The following is a 20357-nucleotide window of genomic DNA, read 5'->3' as shown; positions in this document are numbered from 1 at the left end:
TCATCAAGGGTGGAGTCAGAGGGCCTGTGCCCACCAATCAGGGCCGAAGCGAGCTCACTGGGGGGCGTGTCCTGAAGGCCGGCGGCTTGATCGCCTGAGGCGCTATAAAAGCGCGCGCGCAAGAGCCGAGTGAGTGTGGTTGGACTAAGCAAGAGAGTTGAGTTGAAGAGAGTTGAGTTGAAGAGAGTTGAGTTGAGACCAGAGTTGAGTAAGGGATCCCTGAAAGAGCAGCTTCAGCCACCGCAGCTTCAGCCACAGCAGCAGCCACCGCAGCTTCAGCCACAGCAGCAGCCACAGCAGCTTCAGCCACAGCAGTTTCAGCCACCGCAGCTTCAGCCCCAGCAGCTTCGGGGCCTTGACGGCAGTTTTCGAACGGGGCCGCGAAGGAACGGCGGCTGCTAAACGCGCCGATCGAGAAAGGGCGGCGGCTGCTAATCCCCGACCCGACCGTGCTGCGGTTCCAGGTGAACCTTCCTCCCCCTCCAGCCATCCACCTCCTGCCATTCCTATCATCATTCCCCATGTGAGTCTGTCTTTTGTTTGTTCTGTCCTGGGTTTAATTAAGACTGTAGGTAAGCTAGCGTTGCACTGTGTCTCTGAGTTCTTCTGTAAATTATTTTCTTATCTTTCCTTCTTCCTTGGTTTCTTTCAATCCTGTAAATAGTAATAAATTATATTTGTATTCCTTACCCTTTGTCTTTCTTCTTCTTCACATCCTTCGTTTTAGTCTTTTCCCCATTGAATATCTGTGGCACGATTCGGCCAACGTTCAGGAATCGGGTTAGTCGGGGTAACTGTTAGGGCCGCGGTGCCATCCGCTCGGCCAAACAACATCTTCTCCGTGGTCCGTAACAATATATATATATATATATATATATATATATATATATATATATATATATATATATATTGTAACGGTTTTGAGAGGTGTGTAACGAATTTGAGAAGTGTAACGGTTTTTGAGAAGTGTAACAATTTTGGAGGAAGTGTAACGAATGTAAAAAGTATGGTTTTGTTATGTGTAACACCCTGTTAATGTAAATAATGGTCGCAGCCGTCCTCCTAGTTAATTCCATGAAACTTACACGCAGGTCACGATATATCTTTTTAAATAGTGTATTTCCTTATTCTATGTAGGCTAAATATGTGTTTCCCACTAGATTGACTTTGCATTGTATCAAACAAAATAAGCATAGGCCCTTGCAATTTCCCCAAACATCTCCGCTCTCCAAAGTTCCTTTCAAAAGGGTGCGAGTTGTGTTCAATCCCGCAAGCCGCCATTGCCCATGTGCTAATCTCGGAGAAGAAAGGCATGTCTCCACCTCGTCATAGAGGGGAGGAGTGAGCCAGAGGGTCGCATGGCCAATCAGCACCGTGGTGAGCGACCCGGTAGGCGTGCCCTCGCAGCCGGCGGCTTGATTCTGCCCCGAGTTATAAAAGGGACTGTAAGGGACTGCTTTACCAGATGACCAGATGACCTGGGAGATGAGCGAAGAGGCGGCACCAAGAGGAGCGGTGAGATGCGAAATGCTCCAAGCCAAAGAGGAGAGGTACTCGGGAAGGAGACCAGCTTTGGAGAGACGCGCTGAAAGGAGGGAGACGGCTCCACCAGAAGAAGAGGAGCAGGTGTGCCGAACCAGCGCGTGACGTCTACAGCAGCGGATACGCGACGGAGGGTTTTCCCGCCAAAAACCGCGGGGAATTGAGAGCTGCTGCCTCCGACCCCGCCTCCCTCTCCAGCAATCCACCTCAAGCCCTACCTGCCTGAAATATTCCCCGAGTAAGTGTGAACGTCGTCTGTCCTACTCGTTGTCTTGGGGTTAAGTAAAATGAATAGTGTAAGTTAACGATTCGCGGTGTGATTGCTTCTTCCATCCATTGCTTGTGTGTGTATAATAAATCTGTTCTTCCTCCGTACTCTGTCTTCTTCTTCTCTTTTCATTCTCTTTCGGTCGCTTTAGAGGTTTCCCGATTGAATATCTGTGGGGCGATCTGGTCAACGTCGGGTGGAATCGGGCTAATCGGGGAGTAACTGTTCGGACGCGGTAATACCAACCGCTCGGTAAAATAACATCTAAAACCGCGTCTGTAACAATTGGTTGTCAGGAGTTGGATTCGGACCTGGGACTAAATTTGTTAGGCCCAAATTTTGGAACACCAATTGTACTATTAGAGTAACAATTGGTGTCGAGGAGTGAGATCGGACCCGAAGCGCGCTTAACGCGCTCAAAATTACAAGCTGCCGAAATTTATTTTGTTTTATAAAACCCGAATTTTGAGATCGCGCCATGGACAATCAAGGCAATCGGATGTCGGTGGGAGAGATAGACAGGGTGGAATCGACCCAGGACCTCGGGGAAATGTATGTGGAGGAAAGGGAGGAGGAGAAAAATAGCAATGTGGTTGCGGAAGTATCAGACGCGCAAAGTGGCGTCCTCGTGCACGTGGGTGTAGCGGCACCAAATTTTGCCGCGACCGTAGCAGCGCCGTTGGTGGATTTGAACCTTTTTTTTATACAAATGAAGGCCCTTATGGACAAGAATAGCGAAGAAATGGAAAGCAGAATGATGGGGGTAATGAGGGACGAAGCGAGGGGTACCGGTGAGAAGTTAGACAATAATTTTGAGGAGTTAGACAAGAAATTTGGGAAGTTAGACAATAATTTTGAGGGGTTAGACAATGGGATAAAAGAGGTAAAGAATGGGTTAACGGGGGTAGAAAACAGAATGGCCGCTCAAGAGAATCAAATGGAAGGGATGAAAAAGGGGTTAGAGGGGTTAGAAAACAGGATGGAAGGCAAATTGCGGGAGATAGGGGAGCAATCCGCCCGAGAAATTAAACAAATGGGAGAGCAGATAGAGGAGGTAAAAATCGGGGTAGAAACCAAACTGGATGCTCAGAGGGATGAATTGGGACAGATGAGGGCGGCATCTACAAAAGAAAGGGAGGAGATGAAGGAGGAGATACGACGAGGTGTGGGTGAGGAGGTTTCGGGGCTACGCGAGGAGGTAAAGCGAGGTGAGAAGCGTATGGAGAAAGAGGTGAGAAATGGGACGGCAAAGTTACAAGGGGGAATAGAAGATCTGACGGAGGAGGTGGAACAGCTGACGGAGGGACAAAAAGAACTAGTGGAGCAGGTTCAAAAGAACACTGCAGTACTAGGAGGGTTAAAGGCGACACAAAAAGAAATTAAAAACGAATTAATAGCGACGCAGAGGCAATGTCAGGTGGTACGTGAGGAACTGACAATGAGGGTGGACGAGGTGACAGAGATAATGGAGACAAAGGACCGGCAGGTGAGGATGCACATAGAGACGGTCACGGTAGCCTTAGAGGACGAACTTGAGGAGACGCACCGAGAAATAAAAGAGGTTAAACAAAAATTAGAGGAAGTGGAAGAAGAGGTGAGTGAAATTAAGAAGAGACGGACAGAAACTAAGAGAGAAATCCAGGAGGAGGTAATGGAATTGGTGCAAGGTCGGTGCTCAACTCATGATGTGATGCTCACTAACCAAATAAAGAGTTTGCAGGTGGCAAAGGAGGTGCGACGACGAGGTACGGAGGTGAGTGGCAATGTACATGATGTGAGGAAAGCTTCAGTCGGCTTGGGGATTGGTATGGATCCGGGTGTTCGTGAGAGGCCGTTGGTGAAGTGTGCGACAGGTCTGGTGTGCGAAAAAAGAGGTGTGCGAGAATGTCCGACCATGGGGTGTGTGAGGAAAAAGTGCACGCCGAGGAGTGAGTGTGCTGTCAAGAGTGAGTTGGACGTAGCGCGTGTGCGAGGGAGCACATGGAAGCGCGGTGTGGTGAGTGTTACGGAGGAAGTAACGGAAAAGTGTGCGCAAGAGTGTGCGCGAGAAAGGTGTGTAACGGACGGGTGCATGAGGAAAGAGTGCGCTGTCGAGAGTAAGGGTGAGCGCGTTGTCAAGAGTGGTGGTGAAAGTAGTGAGAGTGACACGGAGCGTGAGTTGGTTGTGACAGGTGAGCGAGGATGTACACCTGGAATGGAAGGATGCACACCTGGAATGGTAGAGCGTGAGTGGGAATGCACGCTGGAATTGGTAGTGAGGCACGTGGTTGGGTGTGCGAGTGAGAGCACACCTGTGATTGTCACAGAGGAGGTGACCGAGGAGGGGGCGCGAAGAGGTGTGTTGGTGAGGTGTGCGAGCGACGAATGTGTGCCAAGGTGTTCGGTGGTCAGGTGTGTGACCAAGTCGGTGAGCGGAATGAGTGTACCGAGGTGTGTAAGAAAAGGTACGACGAGGAGCATGGAAACGGCTGCATGTATGAGCAAGAAAGGGGTAGCGTATGCGTATAAGCATCCAGGTGAGGCATCGACGGTAACCGGGTTAGAGGTTAGAACGACTTATAGCCGAATCGGGCCCTCGGTGCGCGTCGGGCAGCTTCGCGTGCCGCGAGGACCAGCGGGGATCCGAACCACGGCGGTTTCGAAAGAACCGCCGTACGCGATCCACGCTGTGCCTCGCTTGGAACGGCCGCGTCCGGGCTCCACTAGGCGGAGCGGGCAGCCCGATAGGAAGGGTCGTCATGGCGACCACTTTCTATTGAGATGTGCCGGCAGGTCGAGATCGGGATATTGGATGGCTCCACGCCGAGGTGGTGCATGGGATCTCGGCCCGGGTAAGCCCCCGTCCCTGCCCCGAATGCGGGACGTATCCAGCCGCTGGCACCAAAGAACCCGCGTTCATTGCTCGGCTGTACGAAGCCGGGCTGTAGACGTGAATTGGCGCACCGAGAGGATGTAATAAGTAGACGGGTGATGAGGATAGTGTTTTGGACTCAAAATTAGAAAAAGGCGAAATTTGATGATTGGTACGGTAGAATTGGCAGTAAATGGAAAATTTTTGAATTGGTTGGAATTTGGTGTGCCAAATTGATAGTAGGACCTCCCCGATGTGGTGGGATGGCAAATCCACCATCCCTCACAGGTGGGGGCAAATGCGCAATAGTTTATGGGGTGGCTATGACAACCGAGCCAGGGAGGGCTTGGTTATATTGATAGGGATCTAGCGAAGATGACATTAGGTAACGTTAAGGTTTAGATAGTGACTGATACCTGTAGTGGGGACGCAGGTAGTTTAGTGTGGTTGATAATGATGTGGGAGCGCAATAGTTTAAAGGGACGACTGGGAAGCGCAAGTTTCAGAAGGGAGTAGTTAGCTGAGATGAATCCGTGTGTGTGAAGATTGAACAGGTGAGAATTGAACAGGTGTGATTGCACAGGTGTGCAACTGAACAGGTGAATGGAGCAGTGTATGAGGGAGTAGTGGTGATTGCGTGTTGTGTTGACCAAATGGTCCAGGAAGAAAGGAGGGTGCAGGTGGCACCAGGTGTGAGGGCACAGGTGTGCAACAACAGGTGTATGTGGCTGTGTGGAATAAATGGTAGTGTGGAATATCTGGAGTATTGGAATGGATGGTCGTGGAGTGAGAATGGTGGAAATTGTGGAGTGGAGTGGATGGTGCGAAGGTGTGAATGGGGGAAGAGTGGACCCCCATCACGGATACCCGGGGCGGGTAGTGTAAGTGTTAGGTAGAGGGTACAGGTAAATTGTGGTTGGATATTGGCATCTGTGGTGCGGGTGAAAGAATGGTCTTTGGATGGGTGCATTAGTGTTGTGGAAATGGCTGGGCGTGTAGCCTGTTAGTGTGTGTAGTTGGTTGGGCGCTCCACCACTGTGAGGATGTCGGCCAGGTGAGGCCGCAGGTGGGCTCTGGGAGCCGGTAGTAGTTGTTGTGGATGGGGCCCGAGGATCCGGAGGACGGACCCGGGTAGCCCAGTGCCAGAGGGCACCAGTGGGGTGACAGAGCCAGGAGAGGGCCTTCCCCAGTTAGTTAGGTTAGGGTGAGGAGCAGGTAAGCTCGGGTGGCAACTACAGTGGTGGAGGTGTGCAGGTGGGTAGACCTGCTGGGAGAGCTACACGTCGCAGCCCAGAAATTGTGCGAAGGCACCGGGAGATGAATCGGGGGAGTGAGACCCCAAATTGAGAAGCACCACAGTTTGGTCAATGGGAATTGGTTTTTAGAACCCATAGTGTAAGTGGCCAATGGATTGGCAGGGAAAGACCCCGGGTAGTGTAAAGTGTGTTAAAATCATTTAGAGGATAGTTAGGATGAAGGATCTCCTCGCACCATCTGCATCCACTCACCTGAGGTGACAGGTACTCCGCACCATGCCATGTTTAATTATTTTTACTGTGCAAATGTTTGGATTGTGAGACGCATCATGACGTGGGTGTGACATTGTGCGTAATTCCATCTCTCCCTCCTTATGAGGATTGATGATGAATTGGTGATGGCAAATTTTGAAGTCGAGGGATTGTGGAGACGAATTTGGTATAGGGGAAATATGGGGAAGACGTGACAGTAGTGACGAATTGGTAATGGGTAGATTTTGTAAATATGGGGTAAGGGCAAGGGTAGTGTAGGTGACAGGGGGGTGACGTACGGTAGGGACGAGCTTTCTCACTTCGCCCTCCGTACGCATTTCGCCTTGCATTGCCTTATTGACGTGTACCCTTGTGACCTTACCCCTCGCTCAATTGTCTTCCCCCCTTTTGTCTCCCACATGAGGACCTGTGCGCCATTGGGTGCCGAGGGGAGCGTGCGTGAGGTGGCCATTGTGCGCCCGAGATTCCCAGAACCAGCATGCATTGCGTTGATGTACCACTTTATGGACCGCTGTTCTGCGGCCAAGTACCACTTGATGGACCCCAGGTTCTGGGGCAGGGCACCTCTGTTGGAGACCGGCCATAGTGGCCAGGGAATCTTGCTTGCGGACCTCGGTAAGGTGGCACCTATGCCAAACAGGTGGACCACCCTTAGTTGGCCCCTGTTGCCCTAAATAAAAAACGAACACAAGTTGTGCTTTTTATTATGTCCAAATAGGCCGCATGAAGCCAGAAGACGTCGGGAAGAACATCGGCCCAGCAGAGAAAGTGAAGACCACCACCAGTTGTTTTGTTGTGTTTATTAAGAACCATGGTGACTGCGCACCAAGTGGTGCTTTTGGTGCTTTGTGGTGCTTGTGGTGCTTTTGGTGCTTTTGGGTGCTTTGGTGGTATTGGTACTGGTGCATCGATGCAATGCGTGCTGTCTCCTCCCTCCCAACAGGAATTTCTTTTTCTTGTTCCCTAAGAAAAAAAAAGAAAAAAAAAAACACAGGTCCTGGGTTGCGTTGTAAATAAGAAATCATGTCATTGTAAATAATGCTCCCCACCGTAAATGTATAGTTTGAGAATAATTCCATAATTCGGTTAGCTGTGGGCTTGAGTCTGTTAGACAGGGTGCAATGCAATAGGGGGACATACTTATTTGTGTTTTAAGATTGTCACACTCAGGGTCAGGTTAATTGTAGAGGGAATTACACCTACGTGTCACACTAAGTTAAAGTTTAGTAGGCCCGAGCACGGGCCTGAAGAAAGGAGGGTGCAGTGTAACGGTTTTGAGAAGTGTGTAACGAATTTGAGAAGTGTAACGGTTTTTGAGAAGTGCAACAATTTTGGAGGAAGTGTAACGAATGTAAAAAGTATGGTTTTGTTATGTGTAACACCCTGTTAATGTAAATAATGGTCGCAGCCGTCCTCCTAGTTAATTCCATGAAACTTACACGCAGGTCACGATATATCTTTTTAAATAGTGTATTTCCTTATTCTATGTAGGCTAAATATGTGTTTCCCACTAGATTGACTTTGCATTGTATCAAACAAAATAAGCATAGGCCTGTGGAAGTGTAACTCAGCGTAACTTATTAATTGGCACTGGTAACTTATTAATTAACCTGGTAACAAAGCAAATACATTTTACATGCAAACTCTGTGAAGGACGAGTTTGTAAATGAGTTAGGAATGTGCACGAACATGATAATCTCTTGAAACACCTGGTCACAGCCCCAGGCTGGAGCACCCCCCTATTGTTTGATAAATGGAACTCACAACAGGGGGGGCTAGCTGGCGCCAGGAAGGCGACCAGTAACGTCAGCGGAGAAGAGATTACGAGTTCAGCGGACAGAGGATTAAGTCGAGTTGGTCCATATAAGCGGGAGCTGCGGCTGGAGTCGAGAGTACTTGCTACGTGAAGCGCTGACCGAACGGGAGTGTCGGATGAACGAGAAGGACCAGCGAAAAGAGTTAACCTGATCCATTATATTATGCGGTATCATTTTGGTAATTGGATGAAGTGAATACAGTTTAATAAACTAGACCTTTTGTAACCTGTGTCCGGTCATTGGAGTCCTGTGAGTCCCCCACTACAAATTCCCTGACAATCTTGGAGGCACCGCTGGGATCAACTGGACACAAACAAGTCTTTAAAAGGTGAGTGTGTCTTGTTTGGTCCAATATGATTTACGAACTTGGAAGTTATGGGTACATACATGGGGGAGCAGGTGGTCTGGGGCTTCTTTGCGCACCGATGCCGCGATATAGGTGGCGTGAGCCATCACGAATGGGATTTCGATAAACGACTGTAGCAATTTATTCGTTTTTTTTCTAAATGATTTCTGTAAATACGTATTTTTGCGCTGGTTATTAAAGGGCCTTACTGTAACCTGGAAGCAAACGAAGCAAGTGTGCACCTTGCGACCGCTTGCTTCCAGGACGTGTAAGGCCGGTACACTCGTTTACCCACCCGCACACGGATAAAGTACTACTTTTTTTTTTGCACTTGTTCGAAGCACTTGACTTGCTCGGCGCTCGGCGAGCGACAGGGAACCGGGAAACGGAATTATATTTATATATATATATATTTCCAATATGGTACACCGGCCACAACGATTTTAGCGATTATCCGAGTTTTTTTTTAAACGATTTCTGTAAATACGTATTTTTCCTGCGCTGTGTAATTCTTCTGACACGCGCCACGAAGAAACGCACCACTGATGTGCATGAAGCGACTTGTTTGCCGGTTCGGTAAGGTCCGTCCGTACACGTGTACAATCGTGTACACCCGTTTTAAATAAATAATTTTTTTCAGTTTTCCCGCCATGCCTATAAATTCATGACAGACAACCCCCCCTCATGCCGGTCCAGAATTATGATGAAAGATGGCGATTGAGAAAAAAAATTGCATCAAATTTTGTCCAGGTCCATCAAGAAGCCTTTGAGACATGCTTCACGGTTGAATAAAAAACCACCGTTTAGAGTACTTCTTTTTTTTGTTCAAAGCACTCGACTTGGAGCCAGCGACTTGCTCGGCGGGGGATATAATTTTAGATATATATATAGTACGGGCATGCCCTAGTGAGAGATAATTACAGGAAATGGTGTTTGTGAGTAACAACCACCCTCTGGTCGAGGCTCATAGAAGGGGTGATGCTTACTGATTCGGCACGCTTACAATAGGTGTTTATGGTGGGATGTCAGAGGTTTTGGTGTGGGTTAATGTTCACACTGTTTTGGAAAATAATGCTCGATGCAACATGATCCTAAAAAAAGAACCCAGCCCTACATCGAAAGATCAGGAAGGGAAGGAATGGAAAATTTGTCAAGGTTTGAAATTAATCGGACAAGGGGGTCCCAAGGTATGGTCACCGTACTCGCAAGCCGTTCGCTTTGGCTCTGCGGATGGACCGAACCATTGCATGTAAATAGAAGGGGGGTTCTGTGGTCGTTCGTTTTGGCTTTGCGAATGGACCAAACCATTCCATGCAAATAGGAGGGTGGTTCTGTGGTCGTTCGTTTTGGCTTTGCGAATGGACCAAACCATTCCATGCAAATAGGAGGGTGGTTCTGTGGTCGTTCGTTTTGGCTTTGCGAATGGACCAAACCATTCCATGCAAATAGGAGGGTGGTTCTGTGGTCGTTCGTTTTGGCTTTGCGAATGGACCAAACCATTCCATGCAAATAGAAGGGTGGTTCTGTGGTCGTTCGTTTTGGCTTTGCGAATGGACCAAACCATTCCATGCAAATAGGAGGGTGGTTCTGTGGTCGTTCGTTTTGGCTTTGCGAATGGACCAAACCATTCCATGCAAATAGGAGGGTGGTTCTGTGGTCGTTCGTTTTGGCTTTGCGAATGGACCAAACCATTCCATGCAAATAGAAGGGTGGTTCTGTGGTCGTTCGTTTTGGCTTTGCGAATGGACCAAACCATTCCATGTAAATAGGAGGGTGGTCCTGTGGTCGTTCGTTTTGGCTTTGCGAATGGACCAAACCATTCCATGCAAATAGGAGGGTGGTTCTGTGGTCGTTACTGCCACGTGGTTTCAAAGTTTTGTTGTTGTTGTTTGCACGCATGTTTTTTTTGCAAGCACGTACGGGCGAGCACGTACGTGCGGGCACGCGCTAGTATATATAAATTGAGGTAATATTAAGTTATGGAATTAATTGCTTTCAACAATGCAAAGGGTGACAAAATATGGGATTTTAATGGGATTTTTTAAATGGGATATTGGTTTAGGAATGTTTAGAGGTCATTGCAATGTGATAATGACTTGTGACCATTTGCTGTTGGAACTTGTTATTGGAACTTGTTGGAACTTGTTGTTGGAACTTGCTGTTGGAACTTGTTGGAACTTGTTGTTGGAACTTGTTGTTGGAACTTGTTGTTGGAACTTGCTGTTGGAACTTGTTGTTGGAACTTGTTGGAACTTGTTGTTGGAACTTGTTGTTGGAACTTGCTGTTGGAACTTGTTGGAACTTGTTGTTGGAACTTGTTGTTGGAACTTGTTGTTGGAACTTGCTGTTGGAACTTGTTGTTGGAACTTGTTGGAACTTGTTGTTGGAACTTGTTGTTGGAACTTGTTGTTGGAACTTGCTGTTGGAACTTGTTGTTGGAACTTGTTGTTGGAACTTGTTGTTGGAACTTGTTGTTGGAACTTGCTGTTGGAACTTGTTGGTGGAACTTGTTGTTGGAACTTGTTGTTGGAACTTGCTGTTGGAACTTGTTGTTGGAACTTGCTGTTGGAACTTGTTGTTGGAACTTGCTGTTGGAACTTGCTGTTGGAACTTGTTGTTGGAACTTGTTGTTGGAACTTGTTGGAACTTGTTGTTGGAACTTGCTGTTGGAACTTGCTGTTGGAACTTGTTGGAACTTGTTGTTGGAACTTGCTGTTGGAACTTGTTGTTGGAACTTGTTGTTGGAACTTGTTGTTGGAACTTGTTGTTGGAACTTGCTGTTGGAACTTGTTGTTGGAACTTGTTGTTGGAACTTGTTGTTGGAACTTGCTGTTGGAACTTGTTGTTGGAACTTGCTGTTGGAACTTGTTGTTGGAACTTGCTGTTGGAACTTGCTGTTGGAACTTGTTGTTGGAACTTGTTGTTGGAACTTGCTGTTGGAACTTGTTGTTGGAACTTGTTGGAACTTGTTCTTGGAACTTGCTGTTGGAACTTGCTGTTGGAACTTGTTGGAACTTGTTGTTGGAACTTGTTGTTGGAACTTGTTGTTGGAACTTGTTGGAACTTGTTGTTGGAACTTGTTGTTGGAACTTGTTGTTGGAACTTGCTGTTGGAACTTGTTGTTGGAACTTGTTGTTGGAATGTTTTGGGAACATTCAAATGTTGGGTTTTGCTAACGTTTCCACAACGTCGCCACAACGTTTCACTTTCGTTGTTGCAACGTTTTGCTCCAACGTTTTGGGGACATTCGAATGTCAAGTGAATCGAATGAGAATTCAGGAATTATTTCATTATTAACGATTAATGAAGTACTTATTTAATTAATTACATTTCTTATTACATTACAGTAATTACATTACAGTAATTACCTGAGGTAATTACAGTAATTACAGTTCCGGTAATTACAGTAATTACAGTAATCATTACAGTAATTGCAGTAATCTTATTACAGTAATTACATTACATTAACTCAGGCACCTTTTGAGTAAGGAAGCTGATATTTGGACATGACACTGACCAAGTGATGTGGCTGTCAAGGAAAATATTGATTTATTGATTAATCATTTAATAAATTAACTCGTTGATTTATAAATGACTTATTTAATTAAAATTCCTGAGAGACACATCTTCGGATGAAATACTTGCAGATTGGTTATGCTATGAGCCAATTGATTAAGGAAAATATTTTGTGATGGCCATATTGGCAATTTCGTGGCCATATTCGTGGCAACTCAGTTAGTGCCACTGCACCTTTAAAATGCATCCCTGCGTTCATTTTTCGATCGATTGAGTTGAAATTTTGAACAATCGGATCTGGACTGTCGCTGTTAACGACTCTAGCACGCACTCGTCCAATCAGGATGGAGCAGTATGGTCCCCGGATCATCACTGCCCGCAGTTTTTAATTAATTTTACTTTTTCTCTTGGTCATATAATTTTGAAGACATGCATATCATGATAGAGGAAATGTTTGTTCTGTTGAACGGAATAAATGTTGTTTATTTGTGTGGGGGTGTATTTTGTGTATTTTGGATATATTTTTCACGACTAATTCCAGTTAACATCCTGCAAAATTTGCTCGTTTGTTGGCCGAGTCGAAATTGCGTTGAGTTTCTATGGCATGCGCCACTAAAAGCGCTGTGTAATGGTTGAGCTCCCTTTATTTCGTTTTGGTCATGCGGATGAGCAAACAAAGTGACAAATGCTGCGGCTGGAGCAGTAAAAGCGATGTTTTTTAAAATGCAAACGATGTAATGAGTAATTAAAAGTGGGAGGGGGCAACACCACGCATACCTCTTTTAAGGTGTGTATAAACCCTGGAATATTTCAGCAATCAATACAATGCTGAAACTATGTAAGTTAAGTTAATGAGTAATTTAATGAGTAATTTAATGAGTAATTTAATGAGTAATTTAATGAGTAATTTAATGAGTAATTTAATGAGTAATTTAATTACTCATTAAATTAATGAGTAATTAAAAGTGGGAGGGGGCAACACCACGCATACCTCTTTTAAGGTGTGTATAAACCCTGGAATAAACGTGGGAGGGGGCAACACCACGCATACCTCTTTTAAGGTGTGTATAAACCCTGGAATATTTCAGCAATCAATACGATGCTGAAATGATGTAATTTATTGTGTAATATGGTCGACCTTGGGTTTGTTTGGGTTTGTTGTTTATTTTTGTGGGTGTCTATTTTTGAGTATTTTGGATATATTTTCACGACTAATTCCAGTTATCGTCCTGCAAAAGGTCTGCTCGTTCTTTTCCTTTGAGTCGTAAATTCCTGTTGAACTCTCATTAAAAAGCGGAATTAAGTACGCTGTGTGATGATGGAGATCCTTGATGACGAATCAGGAATAGTGAATGAGCAGACAAATATCACGGATGGTACACCAGATAGGGAAAATGTAGATGAAACCCCTTTTGCTCAGGTGCTGTGTAGCGCTGCACAAAGATCCATATGAGCGGGGCCTGGGTGCTGTGTAATTAGTACACAAAGAACCAATTACTAGGGTGCTGAATAAACACAAAGATCCATTTTTGGAGCTGGTTCTCCCGGTGCTGTGATTTATTCAAAGAACCAAAATCTTGTAGGAATTAAGATATGAATTGTCGACATCATAAATACTTTAATATATGTAACGATTTTTGTAACGATCATCCTGCAAAAGGTCTGCTCGTTCTTTTCCTTTGAGTCGTAAAATCCTGTTGAATTCTCATTAGAATGCGGAATTAAGTACGCTGTGTGATGATGGAGATCCTTGATGACGAATCAGGAATAGTGAATGAGCAAACAAATATCACGGATGCTGCGGCTGGAGCAGGGGAAGCGATTTTTGAATTGTTCAGTGATTATTCGATATTGTTATGACTTATTGTCAATAGGTATACTAAGTGGCCATGAGGTAGCCTGTTGCTATGTACAGTTTTATTCTATTGTTGATTATACCACATAGCTGTGGTGATAAAGGAAATGTTCGTTTTAAATAGATGATTATGATAGGACCATGACTATAAAATCATGATGATTATTATGAATGATATCATAGGGTTCAAATGCAGAATGCTGCATGAACTTGGGAAAGAACTTTCAAGCCCTATGGGATAAATTGGGTATTACAAGCGATGGAGTTTCAAAATTTAGCATGATTGAAGAAATTTTACAGTCTTATTTCAGGAGTTTTACGAAATTTATATTGCCAAGAGATTTTGGATACTATTAAAAGAAAAAATGATGAGATATTTTTCCCAATGAACTTTAATATCTGCCATCCATTTTGGCTGTCTCACGAATGAAGGATGAGTTGCCTTTAGTGGTTGCAAAGAAAATTTGTGGAGACCAGGCAAAATGGGAAAATATGTCAGATATGACCCTAGGACAGGACGGTGATTCATCAATTGACATGAGGTACGAACCCGAGGTGACGACCGATGAAATTCGATCTCAGTCAATGGATGGACCTGTCCTGACATCATTGGGGAAAGGGCCTATGCAAAGAGACATCCAAAGTGATTAATTTGATTTATTGATGAATATTGATGAATTAATTGAAATTGAATAATTGATTGAATTGTCGATTGATTGAATCTAATTGATTGAATTTAAGTGAATAAATTTAACTGAATAAATTGAACTGAATAAATTGAATTGAATATATTGATTGTTTGATTGATGAAAATGCGGTCTCAAGAAAGAAGCTTTGATATCTTTGCGAGATATTATCAATGTGGAGACAACCTGGGAAAATTGAGCAAGGTGGTGAGTTTATATACAGATATATATGTGCGGTTACCATTGTGTGATTTCCCCGTCAACAGAGCGGACACCTGAGGATTCACCCATTTCATACTGACCCTCCGGCTCATCTGCAAATACTGATCTGTGAGATTGGATTGTGCAAAAGCCACGGCTGAGGGAGATTCTCTGGAAATCACCGTGTGAACAGGTGGAGAGACCCTTCCTGGAGGTACGAGTGAAGCTTTAGAGGAACAAACTACAACACATCCAACGCTACTTTGATAAAAGGCAGAATGGGAAATGGAGCCTGCAAGAATACACAAGGACAACCAGAGAGTCCACCAAAAGGTACTTGTACACATCATATGTACGACCGTTATGGTGCAGAAGCTATAAGGCAGGTCGAGAATTGGTATTTGTGGACAAAGGGACATGATAAGGAGTTTCCAAGAGATGGTACATTTGAGCGAAGTCGATTGGAAAGATTGGAACAAATATTGAAAGCCAGGAAGAGACAGAATCTAACGATAGACTGGCTTGCATTCCATCTTTGGGATGGTGAATCCAGACAACGGGAACAGCAAGAACGGATAACGGATCTAGAACTTAAAATAAAAAGGATACAGGATACAGTGCACGAGACAAATGCACAACTGCCCTCGAAATTAGGAATGAAAGTGACGGTTGTCCCATCTGATTTCCAGTTGTCTCCCCAAAAAAGGATGGTACAGAGAATTTTTTCGTGTTTCAGGAGACAACGAGAGATTGCAGTGGCAACTCAGGAATGTAGAGATGCAGCCCAGCAATACAAATGCACAGGTGCACAGACCAGGAAACGACAGAAACCGGTGTTTCGAGTGTGGAAAGATGGGACATTGGAGAAGAAGATGTCCGTATGTCAACAGGAGGACAAGGTCATGGGGCAAACCAAGATCAAGGGTACCAGTACGTACCGGTACCTCAGACAATGATTAGGCCTTCATTGCTGCAAATCCCAAATGATGATTGGCCTCAACAGATTCGATTACTGGACAAACATGAATAACTGTCAATGATTCTTGGGTCTGAAAAGTTTTCGGAGCAAGAATTATTCATTTTTTCTTTTGCTTGTAAGCAAATTAGTAATTAATTGATCACATGCCGAAATTGGATCTTTTATGTTGGGCACACAATTTTAAATTTACAAAGTTGGAACAATTGCTTTGCAAATTTTTGAAACTAAGTGACAAGAGTCACATGATGATCAGGTGGGAATTTCGGACTAGTGTTCCGCATGATTGATAGGTCAGTGGTCGACTGACATGCAAATGGGTGTGTAGTCAAATTTGGATAAATTATTGTGGGAACTGAAAGGGTAATTTCAATGTGACATCATAGGGGTTTTCTAAGAATAAGCTTTTGGTCCATTTGTGTATTAGCATTTCTAAAATTGAAGGACAAATTTTATGAAATTGAAATAAAATTGACACCCATCTTGATCTGTAAATAATAGTTCCAACGCAAACAAATACGCATAATGCAGGTGTGTGTGTATCTTTGTGTGTCAATGTTAGTGTTTTTATTGTTTTGTGTATCAATCTTACAAGATTGTTGACACCGACAGTGTGCCTGTCTGGAAATGGATAGTTTTATGTGGATGGGATTGAATATGCAGAGAATCCGTAAAATAAAACAGAAATAAAATTTGATTATGAACATTATCTCTTTTGTCAAGGGAGATGGAATATAAAGATTTGATGTGCTGGGTTATGAGCAGCTATTCATTCATAGTAAAATTGTGAGTAATTTGGGGATTCCATTTTGATAGAATTTATATGAGAATAACAGCTATTTATGGATATGAGCTTCATAAAAGGAAATGAGGGAGTACAAAATTATCCAAATTTGGGAGAGGTCTTACACTGACTTCCCAGAATACTCTGCTCATGGATTTATATATATAAACTTGAATTTTATCAGCATATAAATTGTGCTGCATGTATGGATGTGTATTAGGCATAGATGATATGGGAAAATAGTAAAGAAAATCTTGCTGATTGGAACTATTGTGAGTTTTAAAACGGAATGCATTGTGCATCTTAAACCAAGGGGCAGACATGAACGCGCTGTTACGTTATTTATACTCAGAACGCGCTGTTACATGTACCTGCAACATATTTGTTAATCTCGCACACCTATATTGGCATACTGGTGTCAGTAGTACTCACTGGGTGCATAGAAATGGATGAGCAACAGTTAAGGGGGTGTATTAAAACACTTACTTGGATACTTTCTACAAAAGTAGGGGTTTCAATAAGTGGTACCATACACATGGGATTCATCAAATTAAGTTTTGGAGTTCAAACAAAGTCACTGGTTAACAGATGGGAATGGATAGTAAATAAATTCTTCGATGCTGGGTAAATGAAGTGAGATATTACAAAGACTTATTAGAGCTATTGTTCTTCCTTGCAGCAGTGGGAGAAAATTTAGATCCAACATAATGAATCTATAAATGAATGTGATAGGGATAATATCCTCAATTTGTACTAATTATTTGATTGTGGGTAAAGGAATTAATTAATCGTAGTGGATTGTTAACAAGCAGCCTGAAATGTCCTGAGAGTGTGCATCCATGTAATCAGAAATCCCAGATTTGTTTTTACAAACAACATTTTGGTAGAGATCTTATGCGGACGAATACTTGCTTGGTAGATAAAAACGGTACTGCATGTTGGCAGCCACTTCAGTGGCCATTTAGGCCGAACAAATAGGAAAAAACTGTAATTGAATATGTAATTTACAGATGAGTATTTGGGAAGTAAAAAGGGAATTTATTGATTTGGGAGACATTTTTCGAAGGTTTATTAAAGTGTTGCAATATGACATTTGGCAAGGAAAATTATTGGATGGGAAAATTAGATCTGTTTATAAAATGAGTTTGTTGACCCATTGAAGTTAATTCTTTGAATTGTTGTTTAATTAGCATTTTGAGTTCAAATTGGAAATAGTTTGGTAGAGCTTTGGTTAAAACCTTTGGTTGCAGTGTTTTGGAACAAATTGATAAACCATAGGAGATTGATAAGAATAGAAAAAAAAAAAAAAATATGGACCCAAAATAGAAAGTTGGATTCATGCCCCTCATTGCAAACAAGGACATGGGGCTAAGGTGGACGATCCCACAGAAAATGAGGCTGCACCTAGCAGCCCAGCAGAACATTCAGTGGTAGATAAATGATAGTCGTGATTTACAGTCATTTGAATTACATTTTAACACCCCTTGCATTGTTAAACATTACATTTTCAACATGTGATATTCCTACTTGGGATAGTGACATTTATTTGCCTACATGACATACAATTACCTGCTGATATTAATACAACATGAGTGAAAAATGTATCACAACTACACTCATGATCAGGGGATTGAGTTCAACCCCGGGAGATAGGGGGATCAGGGCAAGACAAATAATCTGATTATGTTACATATTAAGGGATTTTCTTTATTTACCCTTTAGGAAGCTTGTTAGTTTGGTATATAATGTTAAATGTCATCGACATATAACTATGTCATAGGTATGAATATATACAAGGAGTAGCAGACTTGTTTGTTGGTTTAGTAGTTATATTGGCAATTGTTTTAGTGGTGGCTTGCTTGAAAGCCTTAGTGACGGTGTGTTTGAATAAGGTAACCAACAACACGATGATAACGCATGAAGTGACAAATGAGGAAAGAAATGTGAAACCAGAAAAGGAAGACTTTTATGGCGACATAAACAGTAGAATTAAGATAATGGCATAACGACAATGTTATGAGTTGTGTCAATTACAATATCAGTGAACTCATATCACCACGAGTGACACACTGTTAGAAAAACAGAGGGAAAAGAAAAAGTGGAGAGGAATTATGGTAATAATACATTATGCTTAATTTGTTGGTTTGGGAAAATTGTTGTTGGGAATTAGATATTCCCGTTTGTGATTGTAATCATATACAATGCTATTCTTAGATTAGTAATAAAATACATACCTGATTGAATATTATTTGTGTGACGCATATAAATGAATATAACGTTTGTGTTAAGGAAAAAACAACAAATTGTTGAATGTGAAACTGTCGGAAGATATACATGATTATGCTGATTTCATGGTAAGATGTACCCTATCTGATCCAGTGTGTGCGGAAAGCAGATTCAGATGTGACTGAGCATAAGGATAAGACGAGATCACAGTTTGGAGGGATTGCTAACGGAATTGGGAAGAAGGTCGAGAAAGAAAATTTGTGGCTAAAAAATGAAGTTAATCGTGGCATACACCCTCTTTCTCAAAGAATGATGAAGACATTCTCCCGTGTAACTTGGAGATGAATGCTTACCTTCACCAAGGAAATTTATGTGACCATTTGCCTGGATCACACTGCAACATATGAAAGAAAGGCGATCACTTACTCTTGTTCGAAGGCTTCGAACATTCACCACATCAGAAGTTGCAGGACAACGACATTTTACCTGCAACCTCTGTGAAATGCGGGGACATATGTTATTACTTCACCAACGTCCGGGGAACCAGCATGGAGCTGCAAAAAACGGCTGTGCCCTTGTCACAACAGCTGTGCACGATTCTGCTGGTTGCTCCTGGTAAGGACCATGAATGACCTGAACACCATGGTCCCAACATCATTGTGGATGCATCCGGCATCCCTGTTCCACATCTTGCTGGCCAATCAACGTCACACCAATACTTGCTGCCCACTCACAATGAGGGAGGAGGCAAGTCGACTACAACTGGGTGAAGGCCGTGTTCAGGAATTACTATGGTTTACAGCAAAAAGTGGCAAGAATGCTACAAGGAGAGCAGGGTCAGCCTATGACTCCGCAATGTTACCACAACAGCGAAATCCTACACGAAGTAGTGCAGGAGCTATGAAGACATTAGGAGAAAATGTTTCATACCAGGATTCAAACACAAGTGATCAGCCCTTCCTTTCAAACAAAGTCAACATTTGTGTGGAGGAAAACGTTTTTTGCCAGATGGTGCAGATGCTTTACAAAACTTGAAAATGAAGTGAAATTGTTGTATCTTGGTGATGGTGAAGTGTTGTTTTGAAAATATATTTGTGATGCAAATGCAATAGATTGAACGATATGGAAGGAGTCAATGACCAACGAAATGTTTTGTGATTCTTGCAGGATGACGGTGTATGCCCAAGGGAATTTGATTACCAAAGTGATTGATTATTTACTTATACTTGTAATGATGTTTACTTGTAGTGATTGATTATTTACTTATACTTGTAATGATGTTTACTTGTAGTGATTGATTATTTACTTATATTGATGTTTAGATTAATGGTTAATATAAACAAAAAACAAAAAGATGAGGGAATTGTGGAAGTGTAACTCAGCGTAACTTATTAATTGGCACTGGTAACTTATTAATTAACCTGGTAACAAAGCAAATACATTTTACATGCAAACTCTGTGAAGGACGAGTTTGTAAATGAGTTAGGAATGTGCACGAACATGATAATCTCTTGAAACACCTGGTCACAGCCCCAGGCTGGAGCACCCCCCTATTGTTTGATAAATGGAACTCACAACAGGGGGGGCTAGCTGGCGCCAGGAAGGCGACCAGTAACGTCAGCGGAGAAGAGATTACGAGTTCAGCGGACAGAGGATTAAGTCGAGTTGGTCCATATAAGCGGGAGCTGCGGCTGGAGTCGAGAGTACTTGCTACGTGAAGCGCTGACCGAACGGGAGTGTCGGATGAACGAGAAGGACCA

At 43.4% G+C, this 20357-nt stretch overlaps 1 protein-coding gene across 1 annotated transcript in view; it reads right to left on the bottom strand.

Annotated features, from left to right (window-relative positions):
- Positions 1–20357, bottom strand: part of LOC144893635 (uncharacterized) — a 1058663-nt gene that overhangs the window by 250972 nt on the left and 787334 nt on the right. The gene's annotated exons all lie outside the window — the stretch shown is intronic.

Source organism: Myxine glutinosa, chromosome 9 (genome assembly GCF_964187855.1).
Source record: "Myxine glutinosa chromosome 9, kmMyxGlut1.1, whole genome shotgun sequence".
In the NCBI taxonomy this organism is placed as follows: Eukaryota; Metazoa; Chordata; class Myxini; order Myxiniformes; family Myxinidae; genus Myxine; species Myxine glutinosa.
The sequence above is the reverse complement of the archived record's forward strand: the minus strand, read 5'-3'. Positions and strand labels throughout refer to the sequence as shown.